At 37.1% G+C, this 25289-nt stretch overlaps 1 protein-coding gene across 4 annotated transcripts in view; it reads left to right on the forward strand.

Moving 5' to 3' along the window:
• Positions 1-25289, forward strand: part of LOC131065055 (ribosomal RNA small subunit methyltransferase, chloroplastic) — a 253187-nt gene that overhangs the window by 127039 nt on the left and 100859 nt on the right. The window lies entirely within an intron of this gene.

Consider the following 25289-nt stretch of genomic DNA (forward strand, 5'->3'; position numbering starts at 1 on the left):
AGCCTCAAATAAAAGTATTTTAATCTCTTTTCTTTCCCAGATATTCTTCAGTTCAAGATAAATATATAGATCTTGTGTTTTGTAATTTCCCCTATAGGGATTACCTTATTTAGACCTGAGATGACAATTCCAACTTAAGGTGAGAATTGTAATACATTTATAAATATAATTTTATCAATTCTGAAGACGAGAATTCGTAATACATTTATAAATATAATTTTATCAATTCTGAAGACATTTCATTAGAATGTTTAACTAAGATTCTAAGACTAGTTTGGAAGATAGAACTTATCTTGATAGCTTTCTCTGATTTGTATACTTGAAATATATGCCTCAATGTTATAAATTGCTGCTGCTCAACTGAGCCTTCAGATTAGAGTAATAATAAAATATATTCTTCCTTCTACTATTGTAAATCTGCCATAAAAAATTCTCACAATACTCTCTTCAATATGCTTCAATATTCTGCTATGATCTCTTCGCAAATCTTTATATATTCTTGCTACCAAATCTTGTTCACAAATATGCCATAAACATTTTCATAAATCTGCCTGATGTTTCCTTTAAGACTTCACCCTTCAATTTTGCACATTCTCTTTTTCAAATCTGAAATAATCTCCTCATATCAAATCTGCAATCTTTCTTTTCATTAATGACCCTTGGTGTATATATGTACTTGATTGTCTATTCAACACCCCAGTCCTCTAACTCTCATAGAGTTTGTTGTATACCTTATCAAAAGGGGCAATTTCCCTTAAAAGACATCTCCCTTCATAAATAGTCACAACCTTAAAAGCAAATCAGACCACTTCGAAACAACTTATTTCTCCTTTGGTAATTGCACCTCTTTATTAATACTTCATGTACCTCTCTTAACAAATCACACTTCTTATTTTAATTATTATTTCCAAACTTTTTTTGGATTATATAAATCGCACCTTCTGCATGTTTTAAGCAAATCGTTGACCTTTTTGAAGCTTGTTTGAATTATACAAATCGCAGCTTTGTTTATTGATTGACTCTCCAATAAATCGGGCATGCTTTAATTATTTTATCGATGCTTTCCTTAATCGCACCAGGCTTTATCCAATGCTGTTTTAAAACTTCACAAACTGAATTGCTAATGGCTTATGTGGGAGTTGGCCATAATAGGACAGTTGGAGATCAATTTTATTAGATGCCTCCTTAAATATATGTATCTCCAATATTGTCGCTGACTTTGGGTGATTTAGCTGATTTAATTGCTATCATTGCTATTTGTTTTCCTTTAAATTCCATCGCTTCTTTTGTCTCTAATAAAACATTGCGCACCATATAGTCTTATGAGTCTTTGGGAATCACTGTATTGCATGATCGCTGTCTAGATATAGGTCATCTTCATAACCAAAATTGCTCCTTCAGATAAGGTCGCTTATTGTTTGTTTGCTTCTGTATATTTATTAATCACTTTATTATATGATGTAACTCTTCTTGGAATAGACTTCAATCTTGATTTCTGTAACTATGGATTAATGTCTTAATAATATATTCAATGTTGTTGATGTACTGATATCTCATTTTCTTTTTAAGCAAACAAATCTGTTTGATCGCTGCTCCATTGTCTTTGATTGTGTGAAGTCGATCATTTCTTTGGTCTGTTGATATCTTTGTAAGCGAACTTGTAGTCATCCTTGGTAAAAGCTGATTGCTGTTGGTCTTTAAAAAGCAAGCCACTGACCTTATTGGTGATCAAATCTTTGAGGAGTTGCTCATTGATCATCCATATATGTCTCATATATTGCTTCTCTTTCTTGTAGTCACACAAATCTTCCATAAATGCTGACTTGTCTTTAACCATAAACATTGCAAACTTAAGATGTTGTTTACCATAATATTTGCTACCTTCAGGACCGGAATGGACACATCACATGCTTGGCATACCATTATTCAATGCACCAATCTTTTAGGTTCATCCTATTGTACTTTTGGAGTGTTTGTGATGCAGTAAAGGATAGATGTTCAAATTAAGGACAGCCTTATCTGTGCAGCCACGAGCCCCAATTCACTTAGTGATGCCCACCATCAAATTATAAAGACATTTGAGGTTACTCTACTGAAATTTAAAGAAATCACATTACGAAAAACATACACCATTCTAGATGTTTTTGAACATTGAAGTTCAAGACACAATAGCTACAACACTAATTTCAAATTTTATTGACCATTTTCAAAAAGAGAGTCTGCTACATGTAAATTTTATTACAGCCACTTTCTCTCCCCAATCCACTGTTCTGTGCTGTGCAGCTGCCCCCATCCCCCAATGGAGCTCCCCATCTTATCATTGAAAAAACAATGTAAAATTTGTCAATCCAAACCTGCCTCTTATTCGCTTTCCAATTGTACTAACCTCTCGAACTCAGTTCTGAGCTCAACATACTCCATTTCTTGTTAGTCCTCTTTATAGAAGGTACATGGGATAGCAGAGCTGAAAGAACTATCTAGCTCAGTGTTATCAAGATTGCTCTTTTGTTCTCTAAATATTCTCATTGCAACCTCAAAGCATCAAACAATTAACTTGTATTTCTCAACTCACTCGAAAGGGTGATTGTTTTTGGGTTTGCTACAACTCCGATCTCTGTCAATTTTATTGAGTCAATAATATGCTTTTGATTGAGGATTTCCCTGAACCACTCATATGTATATATGTCATCAAGCATGGCATGCTCTATTTTTGAGATGACATTATTTATCTTGTGTACTTTGCCCAATGTGCCATACACCATCTTAGCATTTTGATTTGCACCTTTTAGAGTGACACAAAATATAATAGGTGTAGTAGAACCACTCTTTGACTTATAAGGAGAAGTTCCTTGTAAACAAAATTTTATGCCCCTAGGACTTCCTTATGAAATAGATGATTGTTATAAAATTTTCTGATTAGATCAGCTGGAAATCAATTACGAAATACAATATATGGATGCAAACCCCAATTAATCAATGCTGAACAACACTGTCATTCATATAGAATTATATGGAAAGTTAACCCAAACTATTAGTAGATCTGAATGGTAAGTGTTGTGCTCGCACACACACCCCATTTTCCTCAAATAGGGACCCCCGTAGTTGCAGTCTGCTAATTAGGAGAGAGGGAGAAATGATTGTGCTATGATCAAAGCACACCAGAGAAATCAAACTTGGAAAATGACTTATTGGGCTGAAATAGAAGGTAAAAGACTGAAAGCGTTAAGCTTTCAAATTCGGCTCATTGGCCGAAAAGGGGTAAATGCCACTAAAGCCAAATTCGGCCTCTAAGGCCAAATGGCGAACTCAAAACTCTAAAATCGGCTCAGAAGGCCGAAATTCAATTGAAGCTCACAAAATAATGTTTCAGGCCGAAATGGGAAATCATTGTCAAACTCTCAAAATTGGTGTTTAACCCGAAAATAGCCTAGAAGCCAAAATTAGAGATAACAGGTAACGTCGTGTATTTTTGCCATAGAGGCCGAAATTTATTAAACTCGTGGGCTTTTGGGTCGAAATTGGCAGAAGGAATTCAAGTTCTCAAAGTGTCTATAAAGCGCAAAATCATCCGAGTTAAAATCTTGCGAAACCTCTCGTTTGGCCGAAAACGCAAAGACCTCCAAAAATCGCGCAAAAACCATTATTTGCCCGACGAAACTAAGAAGACTAAAAATCGCGCAAGTGATCCAGTAAACCCGAAAACCGCTGAGTGAACGATCGGATAGAGAAGCTCAGTCTAAATCACACGATGTGACCCCCCCCATTTGACTGAAAAGTTTAAGTCGCTTAGAATGGCCCTTTAGGCCGAAAACTACTTAAAACTCGCAAAATACCCTCTAAGGCCGAAAACCACGACTATCAAAATGCCTTGCAAAAGCCGAAAACCATAAAAGGTGACAGTTGCACGATTAAAGGATCATTTCGCTGAAAGAGACTGAGACCAAACTCACAAATCATCCAAAAAGGCCGAAAATGAGGAAATGAAGCTGGTACCAAGCGCACAAATTGGTGCAAATAGCAGAAAGGAATCTCTCAAAATGGGCAAGAGTAAGGGTCGAAGTTTGTAAAGAGTAGAAGTTCGACGCCTTCCACTAAAATGTAGGAGATTTAAAACATCGCCCAACTCTTTCAAAAATCCTGAGTTTTGTAAATTGAATGAATGAAAAGCCTGTAAATGGCCGAATTTTTATCTCACATAAGGGGGCGTTTTAGAATTTTGGTGGTTTTATTAAAATTACAAAACAAAATCCCTAATTTCATCTAAAGGACCAAAACAACGCAAAAAGGTCAAATCGGCCTAAATTCGTATTTTGCGAATTAAACCTTCGAATTTGCTAAATGGAAATCTTACGTTTTAGCCAAATAGGTCGAATTTCAAAGGGGGTCTTGCATTTTTCTTTAAGAGTCGAGTTTCCTCCCTTAAGAAAGTTTACATTTTATTCTAAGCAACTGAGTTTGGTCATCTTGAAGGCAAGTCAGTAAGCCAAGAAGCTTCAGTGGATTCCAATCACCCAGACGTCATTAAGACGAGGGATCGGAGTTCGCGTTCGAGGCGAGACATTTAAAAGATACATCTCACAAAGAGCTTCTCAATCCCAAACTCCATTGAGATGAAGCCAGACGTCATTTAAAATTTGATATATTTGTTATATTAATTTATTTAATTTTTCAAATTGATTGATTAAAGGTAAATTTGATTGTTTGCAGGAAAACGATGTCAAGGAAGAGCTAAGGCGTCAACCTAAAGCTCAAATTGAAGACCTGATCGTGATCAACGCCGAGAAGAGGAAACACAGGACCACACCACAGAGCGTGAGACGAAGCATTGGGAAGCGTGCCCAAGACCACAAGTGAAAGTCCACCAACCAGACTGAGGACAAAGAACACACAAAGTGATATAAAATGTGCAAACTCAAGAAATACACAGCTGAAAGATATTCTAGAAATTCAGTTTAAAGAACTGAAATTGTTTAATGTAAGGTTGCCTGTGGGTCTCGCTCAAGATATTTTGAAACAAAGTGGAACACAGATCAGTTGTGGTCAGCTATTTCCAACTACCGGATTGACCGAATTAAAGCCAAACAGTTGTCGGTAGCTGAGATAGTAGTTGAAGGGATAACTGAGAATTAAGTGGGTATGGGCAGCCTTATTTTGTGGTAGATCAGGACCCTTGGATGCAGTCAATCTTGTCCACCGGTTCAAATTGTAAATTCTATAAAAGGCAAAGGCCTTTCTTTTGTAAAAAGTTAGATTTTTTGAGTTAGATAGTTAGACTCTAGTTAGACTGTTAGATTTCAGTTTTTAGATTAGGAGTAGAGTAGAACTGTTGCAGAAATTATTGTAATAGGCAGTTGAAATCAATATATGGACATTGATTTGGTGTTTATAATTTTGGTTTTAGTTTGTTTGCATGGGTTCTTTCAGCTGGTTAATATTAGAGTGTAGGGATTTTAATGGTAAAGTGTGGAGGGGTATTTGATGCATTTCAGGTTCATACCATTGGTGGCCTGTTGATTGTAGGTCACCGTGCATGGTTAGTTTGAACCCAAACTGTGCTTAGTTCAATTGTAGGTGTTCGTCTTAGGCTGCGCTAGAATTGGGTGCGTAAATGAATGTCTCAAGTCTGAAAATCCTTCATCCCTTGGAGATTGCATAGTTCTTGTTTAGTTGTGAGTGTATCTATTGCGAAAACAAGAATCTGTTTATCGAAATCTGTCTACACACTGCATCAATTGTTATCATCACTATCCGTAGGTTTCCTAAACCATTCCCTTTTGATTTTATTTTGTAGTCCGAGAATCGCAGCAGACCATCTTGTTGCAAAATCGTAAGACCCCTTTTGCTCCCAATAAATCACATCAATCACTGAGCAATCCTGTAGTCAAGAACTGACATTTGGAACCTTGAGGTTTTCCCCTTTGATTGATTAAAAGCAACATTAGGGCTTCCTTACACAAGAGAGGATATGCATGGATATGCTTCCTTACCGAGTTTCCTCCCTTAAGAAAGTTTACATTTTATTCTAAGCAATCGAGTTTGGTCATCTTGAAGGCAAGTCAGTAAGCCAAGAAGCTTCAGTGGATTTAAATCACCCAAACGTCATTAAGATGAGGGATTGGCGTTTGCGTTCGAGGAGAGACATTTAAAAGATACATCTCACAAAGAGCTTCTCAATCCCAAACTCCATTGAGACGAAGCCAGACGTCATTTAAAATTTGATATATTTGTTAAATTAATTTATTTAATTTTTCAAATTGATTGATTAAAGGTAAAATTGATTGTTCGCAGGAAAACGACATCAAGGAAGAGCTAAGGTGTCAACCTGAAGCTCAAATTGAAGACTTGATCGTGATCAATGCCAAGAAGAGGAAACACAGGACCACACCACAGAGCGTGGGATGAAGCATTGGGAAGCGTGCCCCTGATCACAAGTGAAAGTCCACCAACCAGACTGAGGACAAAGAACACTCAAAGTGATATAAAATGTGCAAACTCAAGAAATACACAGCTGAAAGATATTTGAGAAAATCAGTTTAAAGAACTGAAATTGTTTAATGTAAGGTTGCCTGTGGGTCCCGCTCAAGATATTTTGAAACAAAGTGGAACACAGATCAGTTGTGGTCAGCTATTTCCAACTACCGGATTGACCGAATTAAAGCCAAACAGTTGTCGGTAGTTGAGATAGTAGTTGAAGGGATAACTAAGAATTAAGTGGGTATGGGCAACCTTATTTTGTGGTAGATCAGGACCCTTGGATGCAGTCAATCTTGGCCACCGGTTCAAATTGTAAATTCTATAAAAGGTAGAGGCCTTTCTTTTGTAAAAAGTTAGATTTTTTGAGTTAGATAGTTAGACTCTAGTTAGGTTGTTAGATTTCAGCTTTCAGTGTAGGATTAGAGTAGAACTGCTGCAAAAATTATTGTAATAGGCAGCTGAAATCAATATATGGACATTGATTTGGTGTTTATCATTTTGGTTTTAGTTTGTTTGCATGGTTTCTTTCAGTTGGTTAATATTAGAGTGAAGGGATTTTAATGGTAAAGTGTGGAGGGGTATTTGATGCATTTCAGGTTCATACCATTGGTATTTGTGCAAATTGGCTGTCAAAGACTAAGCATGCGACAGCCTCTCCTTCAACCTTCTTTGAATAAGGTGAGTTTAGCCATGCTTCCCTCACAAACATTTGTTTCAAAGAATTCAATGCAGCAAGAATGCTTTGCAATGTCAAGAAAAGCGTTGCAAACTTTGTGATACCATCTCTCACCAAATCTTTCCCTTGGGTGTGCTCTCTCATCAAATGTGGAACCTGTTGACGTGTATTTTGTACACAATCATACACAGAATAAAATACCCAAAGGCATCTTATCCTCTCTTGAATAAAGTCGCTAACTGCTGAAGATTTCGCAAGAAGGATCAGTTAGGATGACTCCAATGTTCTTTTTGGTAGGGTCTCTACGTGTGGATAAGCACCAGTGGTCGTTGTGATTTGCTGTGTCCTCAAGGGGCCTTACGTTGCCGAAGATTTTGCTGAACTAAACAAACTTCAAAAATAACAAAAGGATAGGGTTTTGCAAGAGGTCTAATTTAGTCTAACCCTAAGAATGACTTCATGTGGACAAGACTTGGCAAGATTCAACCAACTTCAATTTTGCCATAAAATAACAACTCAATTGAAATTGATGCAATCTTCTAAGGTAACAAATGGTTCTTCAACACATCAAAGATCAAAGACACTACCACGAAGGTACATACCCAAGATACAATAACGATTGAAGGTTAAGTGATTCGAGTATTCTCCAGTCGACCACGCAAGGCGTTCCTACAATCAGCAAGAAGCTAGTGGTTTGGAAAGCGAATCCTACCAAAGATCAAGTCCAACACTTTGTCCTTCGAATTAACACACTACTTTGATCGAGAAATGATTCAAGAAAATTGAACAACCATGAAGATAACTAAGAGACTTGCAACAAAACACCATAACTTCAATATTTCATTGATCTCAAAGCCATCATGTACAACAATTGTTTGAATTCTTTCTTCAAAGCTCAATCTTGCTACAAAAAAAAGTAAATTGCTTCTAAACTCTAATCTCTCTCTAATACTGATTTTCTAGCTATCTCTCATATCTAACTTATGAAAATGAAATGAAATGAGGGTATAAATAGCATCCTCAATTACAATGAATGGTCCAGATCAAAAGTAGATCAATGGTCAAGATCATGACACCTAAACCCTAATTAGGGTTTTATTACAAAAGTTCCCCTTTTATTGCACAACATTAAATGCATAGCCAATTATTAAATTTGGCACGAAAATCTAGGAGACATAGACCAATGACAATTAAGATGCCATGTCATCTATAACAACCTCTCATCTAGAATCTTATTCCCTTTCCAATGCTCCTTTTTAGCATATGCAATGAATCTTGATACGATTCCCTTGATCTCAGCAATTGGAATCTCGGGAAGATTCTTCATTCTCTCTTCCAAGTGGATGACCTGATCAAATGCATCTAGAAGAGCTGCGTCCCATGTAAGTTCAAGTTCCTTGGTCTTTTCAATCAGGAGCATGGTAGCAAACATCTGGTCCTGTTGCTCATCTGTGATATTGGCGTCCTTGCAAAAGATGACCTTAATCCTATCCTCCAATTCCTGCAAATCCACATCTGTCTCAACTTCGATCCTCCTGCCAAGAATGGTACGATACAAAGCTAACTCCTTCTCTGCGTCATCCATGGCTAAAGCATTAGGACATACCTCAACTGAATTGCCCAATATGATAGGTACCGGAACTCCATTTCCATGTCTGTGTCTGAATGCCTTCGCATAAGCTGCCAACTGTCTTGTTACCTCAAGTAACACTATTCTGTCTGTCGGATATCTCGGCAACATGTATGGAGGTGAAGGACATCCATGAACTCTGATATAAGTAAACTTCGGAAATTGGATAAACCAAGCACCGTACCTCTTTACTAGTTCCTGTGCATCCTGAGATAATCTGTTGTGAATCTTGCCTTGCAACGTCCTTGTGATGTTCATAGTGAAGGTATCATTAACTAACTTGTAGTTGCTTCCTGGCGGATGATGCAAGTGAACATAGGAATCATAAACTCTGACCTCGCCGGGTCCTCTTCCAATCACTCCTCTGTGAGGTAGTCCTGCGTACTCGAAGCTCCTGATCAAGGCATAGATGACGTATGAACTCATGTGGAAGGACTTGGTAGCTTTGAGTCTCCTCAACTATACGTCCAAGCAATGGCTAATCATTCTAGCCCAATGAATTGTTCCTTTACCCTGAACTATCACCTGGATGAAGTAGAACATCCATTTTTCAAAGTAAAAAGCCTGAGGGGCTCCTGTGACTCGGTTGAGCATTGTAATCAAATCTCTGTACTCCTCCTGGAAATCAATCCTGTGCGGTGTGTTCGGTACCTTGCTCAGGCGAGGACGACTCTTGAGTAACCAGTTCTTGTTAATGATGCTTAGGCAAGCATCTGGATCATCTTCGTACATGGACCTGGCTCCTTCTATGCTCTTGTAGATCATATCTCTGTGCTCTGGAAGATGGAAAGCCTCACTTATAGCTTCCTTTGAAAGATACGCCAAAGTGTTTCCTTCCTTGGACACGATCGTTCTGGATTGAGGATCATAATGACGAGCACACTCGATCATCAACTCATGACACTGTACTGCTGGAGGGAAGCCGGCCGCCTTAATGATGCCACTTTCAATTATCCTCCAGGCGACAGGTGATGGCTTGCCAATGTAAGGGACCTCTCGAAATTTCTTTGTACTGAAGTTGCCCAAGTTGGTATCTCCAATGTTGCTCCATTTAGACACGATCTTGGTCTCCACTTCTTCGGTCTTTTGATCTTCCTTCATGAGAGCTGGACGGCTGGTGGATGCTCCCGCCTTCGGGGTTGCCATACCTACACAACATTTCATAATAAGAACTAGATTTTGCAATGGATAACATAGATTAGATTAAAGATTAATTTTAGGAAACCTCATGATAAGTCTTTGAGTTATCATTTCCTAAATAACGATTAAGCTATTGAAATTCAAAATTTCAAAATTCAAAACTTGAAGCAATGACGATCAAAATTCAAAATTTAAAACAAGGGACCACATCGCCATACCTCAATTGAGAGCCTAACTCTTAAAATGCAAAACAAGAAAATCGCCTAGGCAAAAATCGAAATTAGATGGCTTTGACGTGATCTCCTTCAAATGAACGTCCTCTTTATCAATTCGCCACCCTTGGGGATGTCTTTGATGTGATCTTGATGGCAAATTCGCTCCACCTCAAACCAAGTTCGCACTCCCCTTTGAATGGAATTTCGCACCTCTCCTTGATGAAATTCGCACCTTGCAATTGTCTTCTCCAAGTCGCATGCAAAGGGATGATTGAATGATGTTTTAAAATGCCATATCACACCCCTTTATATATAAGCGCTTACCTTCTTAATTGCCTCTAGGCCGACTTGGAAATAAAGCAAATAATAACAAAAATTAAATAAAGGGAGGCCGACTTTTGTAAAATAAACCCAAGCGCTCCATTTTTCATTAAAAATAATAATTAATTAATTAATTGCCATCGTTTTTTAATTAATAAACTCGATTTTTTAAAAGGCAAAAATCAATTAATTAATGTCCAAGCGCAATTTTTAAATGCTAATTAATTGAATTTTTAATTTTGTCGATTTTTAGCATTTAATGAAAATTCAAAAAATGTTTGTTAGCGCCAAAATTTGAAGGTGGAAAAGTACAAACCTCATCGCCCTGGTCCTTGACTGAGGGACAGGAGCGATCTACCATTTTAGCTTGGAATCTCGTGTTTTTGACGTTCAAAATCTCCATCCTTATGTTGAAATTGGCATTTTTGCTAGGAATTTCAAACTTGGTTAACTTGACCTTGTAAATGAATGCCTCCTGAGGTGATATCGCCTTGGTCCTTTGGAGAGGGACAGGAGCGATCTAGGTGTTTTCTCCTTGATCTTGCTTGTTCGATCACCAATCTTCACTATATGGCAAGTAATAACATTGTTTCTTCATTCCACTTTTACTTCACTTGGCATCTACAAGGCATTTTGATGTTTAAATAGATTATCGCCTTGGTCCCTTGGTGAGGGACAGGAGCGAACCTTGTACCTTAGCCTAAATTGGTAATATTTTGACGTTCACTTCTCTTGTGTCGCCTTCCAAATGATATCCTTGATCTTATGTACCTTGGCTTTGACGTGACCTTGAAGGAAAGGAGTGATTAATGAAAAAATCGCCCTGGTCCCTGACTGAGGGACAGGAGCGATATAGCATCCTTGTTCAAATTGATCACCTTTTGACGCTTAATTTCTTTGCATATCATCTTCTTAAGATACCTTTGATATTTTGTGACCTCGCATAACCTTGTCTTGGCATGATTTTTGAATGAATTGGCAAATATAGTAAATATCGCCCTGGTCCCTTACTAAGGGACAGGAGCGAACTTCAATGTCCTGGGCTCATGCTTGCTTTCATCAACTTGCCATTGCTTTCATCGTGTAAAGTGAAGTCCCTTGATCCCTCTTGGCCACTTGATACTTGATAAACCTTTGAAAATCTAAGCCTTTGTGAAGATTTCGCTCTGGTCCCTGCCTGAGGGACAGGAGCGAACTAGGATATTCGGTGCAATTCTTTCAATATTGGCGACCTTTGATTCTTCGTTCTTCATTGAGACGCTTCAAAATGTCCTTGCCACCCTTCACCTTGACTTGGAGTGGTTTGAACTTGGAGGAAAGGCATCATAACTAACATATCGCCCTGGTCCCTGGCTGAGGGACAGGAGCGAATTTAGACTTGTAGGCTCCATCACACTTTGCCAACTTCCAATTTTATCTTCAACGGTCTTGTAATGCATCCTTTCATTCATTCATGGCTTGGAATTCATTCAAACTTGGCAGGAAATTGACCTAAGGCAAAAATCGCTCTGGTCCTTGACTGAGGGACAGGAGCGCCTAGGCCAATTTGGAGTTCATTAGGTGTCTTGCAATCTTCAATATGTATTCAATGGGTTCATTTCACCTTCCTTCCTTGCCTCAAACCCAAAACTTGCTTGCTTTTTGCCCGAAACATGCCTCATGAGGAATTTCGCTCTGGTCCCTAGGAGAGGGACGGGAGCTATCACTGTGTTCACCCTGGTCCCTGACTGAGGGACAGGAGCGATTTTACATTTTTGGTTCATTTTTCTTCATGTTCGCATTTCCAAATTATATTCAATTGATGAAATGTATCTCCTTTGATCTCTTCAAATCGTCAAGTTGCTTAAAATCCTGCAAGGACAAGGCAATGTTTGGTTTTGAGCTCCGGTCCTCCACTGAGGGACAGGAGCGATTTTGACTCCTGGGGCATTTCTGTGCTCATGAAATTCTTCAAATTATATTCAACAGAAAGATCATGCCTCCCTTTACCACTTCCACTCGAAAAATCATCTTGATCCTGCAGGGACAGTAAGATTTTTGAAAACGAGCTCCGGTCCTTCACTGAGGGACAGGAGCGATTTTGCTCCTACAGGCCAAAATATCATGATTTCGGGATTTTAATCACTTCACAAGGTAAAAACAAGTCATTTCCAATGCCCAGGATCAAATATCAAAAAACTCAAAATTTGGTCAAAATTACTCATTTGGACAAAATTCACAATTTCATCATTCATACTTAGACAAATTTAGACTCTTCATTCAAAAATCCAATTGAAAATAGACCAACTCACTTAGCCTCTGGCGAATTCACTTAACTCAAAATTGCATCCTATGAAAGGAAGCTCGAAAAACTCTCAAGATTGACTGGACTTTGGCCTGAAAACGACAAAACAGAAACCCTAAGGCTTGACCCTAAATCCAGACAACGGACAAACTACCAAAACCCTAAAAAAGCAGAGCGAAAGGCGAGCAACAACGAGCAAGAAAGGGGGTCCCCATTTAAATGGGGCGATGTGTGAAATGGTCACAACAGAACCCAAGGGTGATTGTAAATATATTTCGTGATCCTCCTTGCATCTTCCACAACTGGAGTCACCCACTCAAGTTTCCCTATGTCCTCCAAAAGAAGGTCAAGGACATGTGCTGCACAAGGTGTCCAAAAAAGAGTGGGGTGCCTCTCTTGGAGGATTCTACCTGCAAAAGAAGTTATTCTTAAGAAAGATGCAACCAAAAAAACAAAGCCACAACAAATGAAAATATTGCTAAAGGTGATAATTCAAAAGGGTTCTACCTGCTACCACATATGCTGCTACATTATCTGTGATGATTGCACCACATTCTCTACTCACACCTCCATGACGTGCTCCAACATTCCAGCCAATGTTTCTGCATTTTTCACCTTACTGGAGGCATCAATCGATTTCAAGAACACTACATTGTCCTTGCAAGTAACCAAAAAATTAATGATGGTGCGGTTCTTGCCATCTGTCCACCCATCAGAAAGAATGGTGTAGCCATATTTTGTCCATTCATTTTTTTGGTCCTCCACCACTTCTTTTGCCCTAGCAACTGCATTTGTGAGCAACCTACAAGAACAAAGTGAAATTAGGTCTTAATACACAATTTTGATTTAATAAACAAGAAATCTAAAAAACAATTAAAAATGAAATCAAGTGGACTATTTAGTAATTTACTAACCTCCCACTCAAATCCTTGCAAGAAGGGGCCTTGTACCCCTTTCCCGCAACTGTCATTGCGGTCACCAAATTAAGCCAATAAGGATTGTCTGCCACATTGAATGGAATGTTGTTGAAGTACCAAAAACTAGCTGCTGAAATGTTGCTTTTCTCATGTGCCTCTCTATTCCATCCAATGGCCTCTAATGATGGTTGTGCTCCAGGTGTGTTCTTGGGCACAAAATAATCATCTATGGACCTTGATTGTGATGCAGCAGTGCCCCTGCCAGCCCCAGGTACTCTACTAAAGGAAGTAGAAGCGATGGGCGAGGTGGTGGTGGGTTTGCGGATACGTGGGCCACGCCGAGAGTCCACTATGCCCTCAAGTGCTTCTTGTTCTTCTTCAATGTCAATAGAAGCACGTTGAGATTTAGCTATGGCTGATGTCATGGCTATCTTTGCCCTTTCCCTTTGCAATTTCTTCTCTTCCCCAGCTACAAGTAGGGCATTCATTTGTCTTTTTTTTTCAGTGTTGTCCTCATTTTTGAATTTTCAAAATGTGACAACCCCTACAAATTTTTTCTTAAAATGCGTCATTTTTGTCTCCAAGGCACGCTTTACAAGGTGCAAAACTCACATTTGTTAGTGTCAAATCATTGGGGGGTCTTTGCCATCATTGTCCAAATTTTGGTGAGTTTTGGTCTTCATTTTCCTAACTTTTTGTGTAATTTCGGGTTTCAGAATAGTCACTCCAGGTTGAATATTTTTCTTTTAAGGCACGCTTCCCGAGGCAAAATATTTGCTTCTGGTTAAACTGGGCTGATCTTCAGTCCATCCTTGATCCGTGTGTCAAATTTCATCGCGTTTCGAGTTCGTTTGCTATGTCTTTCCTTCAATTTCAGGTTTTTTCTTGACTGCAGGTGGGAAATTTTCGTTTGATTGCAAGTTTTATATTTCTCTTGTTTTGGTGTTGTAGGGAAATTTTAAAACAATTGCAAGTGCACTTTATTTAAAACTTGTCACTTGTAACTTATTTTTGATTTCCCCTTGCTTTTTATGTCGTTTAAGTCATTGTAGGTACTTTTTGGACAAATTGCAAGTGAATTTTAAGATTATAAGTTTAAAAAGAACTTGTAATTTCTTGTAAAAGTTCCTACTTAAGTGATTTTTAGATGTAATGGGGAATTTATTTCCCTATTACAAGTCTTTTAGTTAAGTCATTAAAACTTGTAAAGGGGATTTTATTTCCCTATTGCAAGTTATTTTGACATGTCTTCTTGTCTTTTGTTCTTGCAAACCCGAATTTGCTTGGGAGATGAAAAAAAGTGAGCAAATTAAAACATGTAAAGGGGTTTTAGAAACCCGATTACATGTCTATTACAAAGTATTTTAAACTTGTTTCTTTTCCTCAAGAACCTGACTTGCTCTTCTCTCTTTAGAGTTCAATCTTGCCACAACTTCTAACCGATTTTGGCAGAGGAATCTATGGGATGAGGGGGCGTTTTGAATTCAAGGCGGATTTCATGTTTTTAGAAACATGTTGCAGCTTGTATGGTTGCCATTGCGTTGTTCTTTGACTGCGTTTTTTCCTTCATTAGCCGTTTTTTGGAATGCCACGCTATGGAGTTGGAATGCCACGATTTGGGGTTCGAACTTAGGCGTTTTGGTTCCTATTCTTCCTATGTAGGTTTTCCATGAGGTTTTGACCTATTCTTCCTCCATATTGAAAGTCGTTTTTGCTGCCATTTTATTTCTCTTTGGACGTGGCTAGGGTTTTGGAGTTTGGTTGTTGTCTATTTTAGGAGCTACATTCGTCCTTTCAAGGATTGTTGCATCTTCTTGGAAGGCATCTTGATCAAGCAAGGTTTGAGAGAGTTCTTCCCATTTTTACCCAAGTCTTGAATGCAATTTGAGAATTGCGTTGTCTTTTTCTTCACATTTTTCCCTCTTTACTTGCATTCTGGTTTTTAAAATTCGATTGCAAGTAGGATGGAAATGTTAGTTTTTCGGTTTCCCCTTTGGTTGAAAAGACTTAATCCTCTTTTGCCAAAACTTCAAGTTTCAAAGTTGTAAAAAGCTTGTCTTTCCAGTTTCAGGTTTTAAAAACCTGATTACAAGTAAAGGTTTTTCCCATTCCCATGTGATTAAAATGAAGACGATCTTCCAAAATTCAATTCATATCCATCCGCACTCATTAACCTTGTTCACAAGCTTCATTCCCATCATTTCCCACATATCAAGATCCCTATTCCCACCATTTCATCCACTCATTTCACACCTTCATTCATTTTTGCCATTTAAAGTCTACTTGCAGTCAGCCTTGCAGAACCCGAAATTGGTCCAAAATGCACTCAAAAAACACTTGAAAATGAGTTTTAAAGGTCCAATTACAAGTGCAAACTTGTGGTTAACTATTACACATATGAAGTTGCATGTTTGTTCTCCACAATTTCAAGTTAATGCTCTTGTTTTTCCACACATGTAATGCAGCTTCCAGAACCCGAAATTCACTTGTGAGCCCATTTTTGCATCAATTTATCCCTTCCTATGTCAGTCTTGTTTGCACACACGATCTACCAAATCAATGGATTAAGCCATGGCCTTATTTTGGAAGCAGATTCCAAGATTGGAGGATGATACAAAGAAAGAAAAACAACATGATGGAGTCACAAAAGAAGAAGAGATACAACAACAATTCATACATGCAAATTATAGAATGCTTTCAAGGCAGAGATGGTCATGACATGAAAAGAGAAAGGCAGCCCTTTCCCTCCTGAAAAGCCAGTGCTACCCCAAGCAAGAAGATAAGGTTGAAGTTCGTTGGCCAAGGACACAAAGATGATGAAGGATGCAAATTCCTGTTCCGGTTCAAGATGTCTTTACCGATCCAGAATACTTCAAGTTCTAGCATCCTGAAGCAGCATGAAGATCATCATAGACAAAATATTATGTAGTTGAAGTTGTGTCTTTGGATACCTAGAATAATTTTAATTATGCATTTGTAATTTTGTTTTGACAAGTTACATGTAATGTCAAAAATTGTAATTGCAAGTGTCACTTTTACTTGCATTTTGTAAAATGTAATTACATGTAAAGCAACTACAAGTTGAGTTCAATTAGGACTATAGTTGGAATATGTCATGGTGGTTGAGAGAATTCCTCAAGGTAGTTAGGATCCTCCCACCTTTTTCTCAAGGCTCCTCTCCTATAAATACTTGAGGGGATCTATTGTAATTGATATCTTTTGGCAATGCAACAAAATTCTGCCAATTTGTATGTGCACTAAAAGACTTTGAGCTTGGATGTAAATCGGATTTCTTTCAATAAAAGAGGCAAGTTGTGTTGAGACTTTGTGCCAATTCAAGTTGTTATGTGACGACATTTTCTGGAGTTGATTGCGATTTTTGTTCTATTGTTCAAGAGGGATTTCAATTCAATCTTGTAGACTTTGAGTTGCTAATTGCATTTGGAGATATAGGTTTGGTTTTCAGACTTGGTCTTGCAGACTTTGAGCTGTTTATCACGTTTGAAGCTAGTGTAGAAAGCTCGAGCAAAGGGGGTAACTTGCGAACTTTGTGTTGCTTTTATTTCCTACGTTTGTGCATAAGAGGTGCATCATGTAGTTAAACTTTGAGCTACTACATACAGTGCTTGGTTACCAGAAAATCATCTAAAAGAGGTTGATAAGAGAATAGATAGTTGAAGACTTTGAGCTTTTTTTCTGTTTTCCCGTTCCGGGGAAGTGATGGAGGTCTTTGTGCTTTCATAGAAACTTTGTTTCCCTCTATGTTCCAAAAATCCTACAAAAAAAGTCTCACTTTTGTATTTGCTGTTATTTATTTCCAATCGCTATTACTTTTCTATGAAGAGAAAAGAGTATAGTTTTTCTTCAAAGAAGAAGAAAGACTGTTGTCTCACCCATATTAGATTAGTTTAGTTTGTAGATAGGGGGAGCCTTCCCTAAATCAGGAGAGTATCATACTCACACATTGTGGTTGAAACCACAATTTTGCACATCCCCCAGGAGTACAAAATTTTCAATCAACATTTAGGATTGGTCACTTGGCATTCTCTAGCATCATGCCTGTCTATGCCTGCAAGGTGGTATTTGAGACGGTTGATGCCTCCATGAAGTATTTTTTCACACTTATGCAAATAATTGTCCCAGCATCTGGTCCCTCATAGGCATACCTCCAAGCCCTATCTCTAGCACCTTTAGGATGGGTGCCTATATATCTAGATGTGCATGGTTCTAGTGGCCAATCAGAACTTGCCATAATTATTGCTTAGTTAACCTGCACATACAAAGTGAAAAAAGAAAGTTAACATTTTAGTTAAACAATTTAGCAAACTATCTAAATTAGTTGAAAAAAAATTAGACATCATTCAAAGTTTAAAAAAAAAAAAAACGGTTTGATTTTTTTTTGAAAACTAAAGATTCTTAAAAAAAAGTGAAAATTTCAACAAAACTTGTCAAAACTAGTGTTAAATCTTGTTCAAATAACTTAAAAAGATTTTAGACTACTTAGGAATGATTTCTAATTCATCTAGATGCAAGAAAAAATAAACAAAATGTTTTAAAAAAGCATAGAAAAAAAATAAAAAAACGAACTCGAGAATTTGATTTTTCTTGAAAAACCACCTCAAATCCCTTCAAATCCACTTGGAATTGGCAAGAATAGTTGGAAATCACCTTGCAAGAGTGTTGGGAGTCACTCTTCCCCCTTCTCAGCAAAAAACCCAAGCTAAAATGATGAAATAAAATGTGTTTTTGCTGTTTTTCTCTATTATGCTGTTGCGGTCGAGTTTTTGTTTCGGACTCGCCGAGTTTTTGACAAAAACTCACAGAGTAAAAGTCTTTTTTACTCGCAGAGCTTGAAAACTCGGCGAGTTTTTAAAACTCGCCGAGTACTGTTTGAGTGGGCCATCTATGGATTAATCTATTAGAAGTCACTTATAATGTCCATGTCCAAAGACAAATGAAGTAAAATTATCATTGTGTGACCCAAGGTGTGGTAGGCCAAGGGCGAGAAACACTCCATAAAATCGAGTCCTGGGTAACTTCGCATCTATGACAAGGCAGATCGCTAATAAAGGACCTTCAGATAATCATTGTCTCAATGATACCAACCCACATTAATTAGCTAACTGTTACCAATATACGCTACTAAGCTCAATCAGGTAGAGCTTGTATGTTTAGATGAAAAGTGAAAGGTACATTTTAGTTTTGTTGTATCATATTCATGTGCATACAGAAAAGAACAAAACAAAAGATCACACTACTACACTACATTATGCAAATGTATATGACATAGGAGAGAGTGCAAAATATTTTGAGAAAATGTAATCTTTATTGACCAGCTCCTTCAATATAGGCAGAGAGAATGATAAGAAGCATCAAATACGAACTACAATAAACCCTTCCTTTGTCAAAGCAGAGAATTGAAAGGGAGAAAAGCATCGATTTTTTTTCATTTTTTCAGTCACTAAATAGAAGAAATCGAGTTGCTGTGTATGAAGAAAGGGCACACCTGAAGCAGCCGTTAATAGAAGAAAATCTGCGAGAAATTCTTCCCAAAAGACCCTTCAAACCTTGCGAATTCCCTCATGGCGGCACCTATGCAGCGCTCATAAACAAAATTTGCCCTTCATCTTCTACGTTTTCTTCCAGAAATGGTGCAAATTCGCCCAAACCCTAGCATGGCGGCGCTGTAGCTTCATCTCCAGAAGGATGGAAAATATCGAATGTAGAGGGAAATGAATCATTTTAGGGTTTCTTTTCCCTAAAATGTATGTCGATTTGCATTGGCATTTATTTGCCTTGTTTTTATTTTTATTTCCCACTTCATGCCCCGTGAAAATGCCTAAGGGGTCGATATTCTTTGTTTACATCCCCTTGTCTATGCTTGTTAAGTGATTTAGAGTTTTTATCACTTAATATTGATTTTCAATGTAAATATTTATTAAGTGATATTAATAAGTCACTTAACAAATATGGTTTATTGTGAAGATTTAAGCATAAATATTAATGAATGAAATAAGAATACATATTTATTAAAGTGATTTGAAATATATCACTTTATTAAATAACTTTTTTTTATTTTATGTTTTCATTTAAAATCAAATACTAATAAATGGAGTAATAAAAATGTTTATTAAAGTGATAATAATAAGTCACTTTATTAAATATGTTTTCTTATTACATTTGTTAGTATTTTTGACTTTAAATGTAAAAATAAAATAAAACAAATGTTTAATTAAGTGATAAATTTCAAATCACTTTATGAGATATTTATTTTGTTTTTATTTAATAGGCAGGTCAAAGATATCTTTTGCAATGATGAAGGCTTGCAGGCCTGTTAGAGATATTTTGGGGTCATTTATTGGGGCATTCAAGTGCTTTTATGGCAAGGCATGGGCTGACTTGACTTTTGCTCAAGTGTGTTCTCTTTCAGACTTGTTTTAGGGCCTGAAAAATGGGCTGTATGTTTCTGCTTGCCCAGGAGGAGGTGGGGATATTTTATTCATTGACTGCTTTTTGGAAAGCATATATGTCTCCAAGTTTCATTATTGGAGGGGGTTCTTACCTTTTTGCTTCTTGCATATTGTAATTTTCTGAGTTCTTTTGCAGAAGGAAGGAGTTTGTAGCTCAGTTTTCAGAGAGTTTGACAACTTTGTAACACCTTTTGACAGTAATAGAACATTTTGCCTGCTCAGATTTCTTGATATTGTGTACTTAGTGTTGATGCAGTTCATGTGATGTCTTTTGTCCTTGTGATTGTGCTTCTACCAACACCTTTATGCAAGAATTTCTAATTATTTGCAGGTCATAGGTTGTGCCAGTTATAAGAATAGCCTCAAGTTGTGAGAAAACATCTTTTCTCCTACTGAGATTCTTATGTTTTAGCCTTCATATGAAGTATTAATGCAAAGGTTATGAGTTTTTGAGTTGTGCAAGAGTTCCTTTTTGTTATTGGTTATCTTGTGTGTTAATCAGTTGTCCATCACCTATTAGACAGTAGGTTCATTTTTATGTAATTCTTCTTCCCCTTTTCTCAGCAAGTCATTAAGATAGTTAAAATTAGGTGATAACCAGCTAAAAACCAGCTTTCTCTGGAGGCTCACTCCATTTTTTAGGCAACCCACAGGCCTAGGAGTGGTCCCATGTGTCACAAGCCTGCTGAGTTGATAGCTTAGCAAATAGGGGTTCAAGTGATAACACTAACTACGATGGATTAGGAAGAAGCATGAATGGTTGATTAATTACTTGCAAACAATATGATGATAAAGAAACAACTATTCACCTCACACCCTGTTAGCACCTCACACAATCAGAGGACAATTCTATACAGATTTTAAAATCTAAGTATTCCCCCCACTAGTGTCCTTACAAGTTCACAACTTTCGCACTATTTTCTCATCACCATTTTATTCTCCCATTATTGTCTATATAAATTATTTTCCTAGTACTATCCATGAAATGACTAGTTGTAGTATGACATTCACCTTGTGCCAAAATTCAGTGTGTTTTCTAGCCTAAAATATTCAAAAAATCAAATGATAAATAAGTGTTCAAACCAAAGATGAAAAACTCTTGCTCGGCAATAACTCTTTTAGCCCAAAATTTTTCAAAACTCGGGACTTAGCAAAAAATAAGGAAAAAATCGGCAAAACTTGGCAAATTTATCGAACATTTGAAATATATAATTCTTAAAATATTCTTGAAAAACACACATATACAATGAATTTGTAGAACAAATTACTGTTTTCCATCATATATAAATCAACGTTTGAGTTAAATACATATCATATACCAAAAAATAAGTGCAATTTCTAAATGAATTTGAGTTGAATGCATATTATAGAGGATTGGCATTCCTTTAATCTCCTTTTTGTAGAATTAAAGTTCTCTACTTCACATCTTCCATAAATAAATACTATGTAGTTTGCTCAATAGCTAGCATTGGCATGTGCACACAAAGCCTTTCAAATTTTCAGCTCATCTCATACACATTGATGAACTTTGTCAGCTTTCACAACATACCTTCAGCGTCAAGAACATGCTTCGAGAAGCATGAGACTTCCACATGAAACTACCATATCATTAAAAAACACCATACTGAAGTTTTCCTCACACATACACCCAAAGGATTCAAATTCTTCCCATAGAGACACCACATCCCTTGAAGGCACCTATTTTTAACTTGTTGTGGATAGGTACACAATTACACTAATTGAGTCCCAAATGCTGAGGTGCAAGGTTATGTAATCAATTGCATGATAGTAATTAGTAAAAGAATACCCGACAAATCATTATTGCAGATTTATTTGAGTTTTTCTCTCGATTTGTTGCGATTTTTTCAATAAATTGCCCAGATTTTTTCAAAAAAATCACCCAAGATTTTTTTGCAAATTAAATCATTGCCATAAATGACTCGCAAAAAATCGACAGTTAAAAGATTTTTTGCAGATATTTTCATCTATGGTTCAAACCATCCAAAGACCTTAACCGAATTATGCCTTATATGCCAATTAAAAGAATTCATACCCCTTACCATTTCCCTAAAAATATCCTTTTACCGTACCCATCATTTTGTCTAAGCCCAAATATGGATATATGATTAATCATCGCTATTTCGTAGGATCTTTGTATCACTATATTGGGCGGTTTGCGAAATAGCAACAAGGACAGTAAAGACCATCAAGGTGTTTATATTTCGCAGGACCCTTGTTAGGTGGTCTGTGAAACAACGATACGAAGAACTCAAGACAAGAGGTTATCACCATTTCGTAAAGAGAAAAGGGCAAAATTCTGGAGTAGTTGTGAAAGTGCGAAAAGGCTTTTGCCATATCATAGCAGGAGTGAGGCTGGTGAAAATATGAATTGCGATATGGCGAAAATAGAGAATTAGGGTTTCTTATTGGGAGTAACCGAAAAAAAGCCATGGACCAAGTTTGAATATCCATCAAAGCATAAGAATAGAGGAATTTTGGCAAATGCTGCAGTTGCATTTGTCCTGGTAGACATGGGTGCACAATTTAAAAAATGAAGGTGAGGCACATGAACTCGTGAAAACAATGTCCTGAAAAGATTTGGTCTCATAGATTGCAATGATTAATGATAGTCCAGATGAGACAACTTATTTCCGCATGCTACTGAACAAAGAGAATGTTACAAATTCTTGTGTTATTATTCAACCATCGCTCATTTCATATTCTTCAATGCACCTCCTGAACCATGTTCGAACTGTTTGAAAACAAGAAGAAATCCTTTTTCGCCAAGGCTCCTTACATGTCCCAACAACAAAAAAAATCATATCGGCATGATACCAAAGGCCGATAGGATGTGAATCATACTGTGCCGAAAAGCAGTGTCACACCGAAAAATAACTCATTGGAAAGACATGCTTTAAGTCTCATTGAAATGAAGATATCAGTGTAACAACAAAGGTTTGCCAAAACCGAAGGAGATCCTGCCGACAAGGAAAGTCTTATCGAAAGTGATCTATCGAGGAGACATGTTTAATGTCTCACCGAAATGTTAATTTCGGTGTGACAATGAAAGTCTAATAAGGATAAAGGGAGTCCCGTTGAAGAACGATCTCACATCAAAAGTAGTAGCGTCGGAAAGATATTTAAAGGTCACACAGAAACGCTGGAGTTTAGTATAACTGTGAATGCCGAACAAAGGAGAAAAGGGTCTCACCGAAAGGGCATCTCACATCAAAAACACAAAAAATCTCCTTTTTATCCTCCATGGTGATAACAGTTCACTCACTCCTCATGAACAGTGGAAGGGGATATTAGTGAAAGAGTTTCCCAAAGCGTTAAAAATATCAATGATGAAGAACATGTGCTGGACATCATGAAGATTGCTATGAACCTATCTTGACCTCGATTGAAACCCTAACTAGTAACTCAATTTTGTGAAGTTTTTGGGAGAGACAAAATTGCAAAAGTGTATCAAGAGGAGAATTCAGTGGTAGTTTAGAAGACTAATACATAAAAACTAAAAATTTAATACACAAGCTAAGCACCGATCAAGCCTATGATATCTAGCAAGCAAGTCGATGGGTTGAAGACTCATAAGATCGAGTCAACTTGATTGATACCATCACCAATCATCATTGAGAAAATTATGACATTAAAGACATGGGAACAACATAGATGGTATTGGTACCATTAATATATTGAGCAATGCACTTAGTCACGGTGATCATGTGGACTAGTGTTAATAAGGAACGCAAGCACCATGGATATTAGTATTGATAATATAGAGAAGGAAACGACAATTGCAGAGGCTATCGTATTTGAGGGCGCTGAAACATATATAAACTACCATTAAAAACTTTATTATTAATAACGTCGACTAAAACAAGAAGGCGAACCAACAACTAATCAACGTCATTATGAAGATTGTTTTTGGGTCTTAGAAACAACAATTAGAGGAATCAATGAAGGTCTGTAAGATTAACATTGACTAGCAACTATCATCTCCAAACCATATCATCAACATATCTAATCGAGGGTTATAAGTGTCGTCAATATTAGGCAGCGTATGGAATATGCAGATAACAGAGATGAAGTCATAAAGACTTAACTAAGGAAAAGATTGGTCATCGATATGACTAGTCAATGCTTATGGTATGGAAATTACTAAGCATCGATGATTAGAAGAACAATAATAATCAACAATATTAGGGTCAGCGTTTGTGGTTGAGTTATGGAGAACGATGATAATTAAGTGATTACAACAGTCAACATCGATTAGTTAATCATGGAAAGATGTGATTAGCGAAGGAAGGGAGACGCTGATGAATGGACATAAGACATGTCTCTTGAAACATAACCTATCATTCCATTTCACACAATATAAGAAGTTGGAGGAATTCTGCCAAAGGGGGAATGGAACAGAGGAAATTAGAACTTTAAGGATTCGGACTCGAGACGGAGAGGAGACGGAAAAAGAAAAAAAGCTAGGCAAGCATACTGCATGAAAATCTCTAACTTCATGCACTCGGGCTCTACACAGAAGGAACAACGACTCAGGTATGTCCGCATACACAGAATAATAGGAGGATTGGTTTTTAAGTTTAACACTAAGTCTGTGAACTACATCTTGTTAAACTAATATAATGCGATAATTCTGTAAACTGCAACTATTGAAATCATATGATATGATAGTAATGTGAACTGCATTTAATTAAATCAATATGATGCGATAATTATGTGAATTGCTTTATTCAAATCCATATGATACGATAAGTATGTGAACTATCCTCTCTGTCACATTCAGTCACCGAAAATATATAGAATATTAGGAGAATACATAGGATGCAGACCGCTTTTGCCCCAACGGGAAGCTCCAAATAATCATATAATTTTCTTAGATTACTAATAATTCATCTAATGAATACAGTAAAATAGAAGAACTAAACTAGAGGAATAATTAACACACAAAATTAATAGTTCCATTAATGACGCAGAATTAGAATAATTCTCTTTGTCGTAATTATCAGAAATCATCAGAATTAACTTATAGTGTTCTAGGAAGTTAGTGGATCTGTAGGGGGGTAATATTGCCTACCCAAGTAAGTCAACTATTGAGAACTGTCCAGGCGGGCTAGTGATTGCTCCTGGGCTTGGGTTTGGCAAAG

Source organism: Cryptomeria japonica, chromosome 11, assembly GCF_030272615.1.
Source record: "Cryptomeria japonica chromosome 11, Sugi_1.0, whole genome shotgun sequence".
Taxonomy (NCBI): Eukaryota; Viridiplantae; Streptophyta; class Pinopsida; order Cupressales; family Cupressaceae; genus Cryptomeria; species Cryptomeria japonica.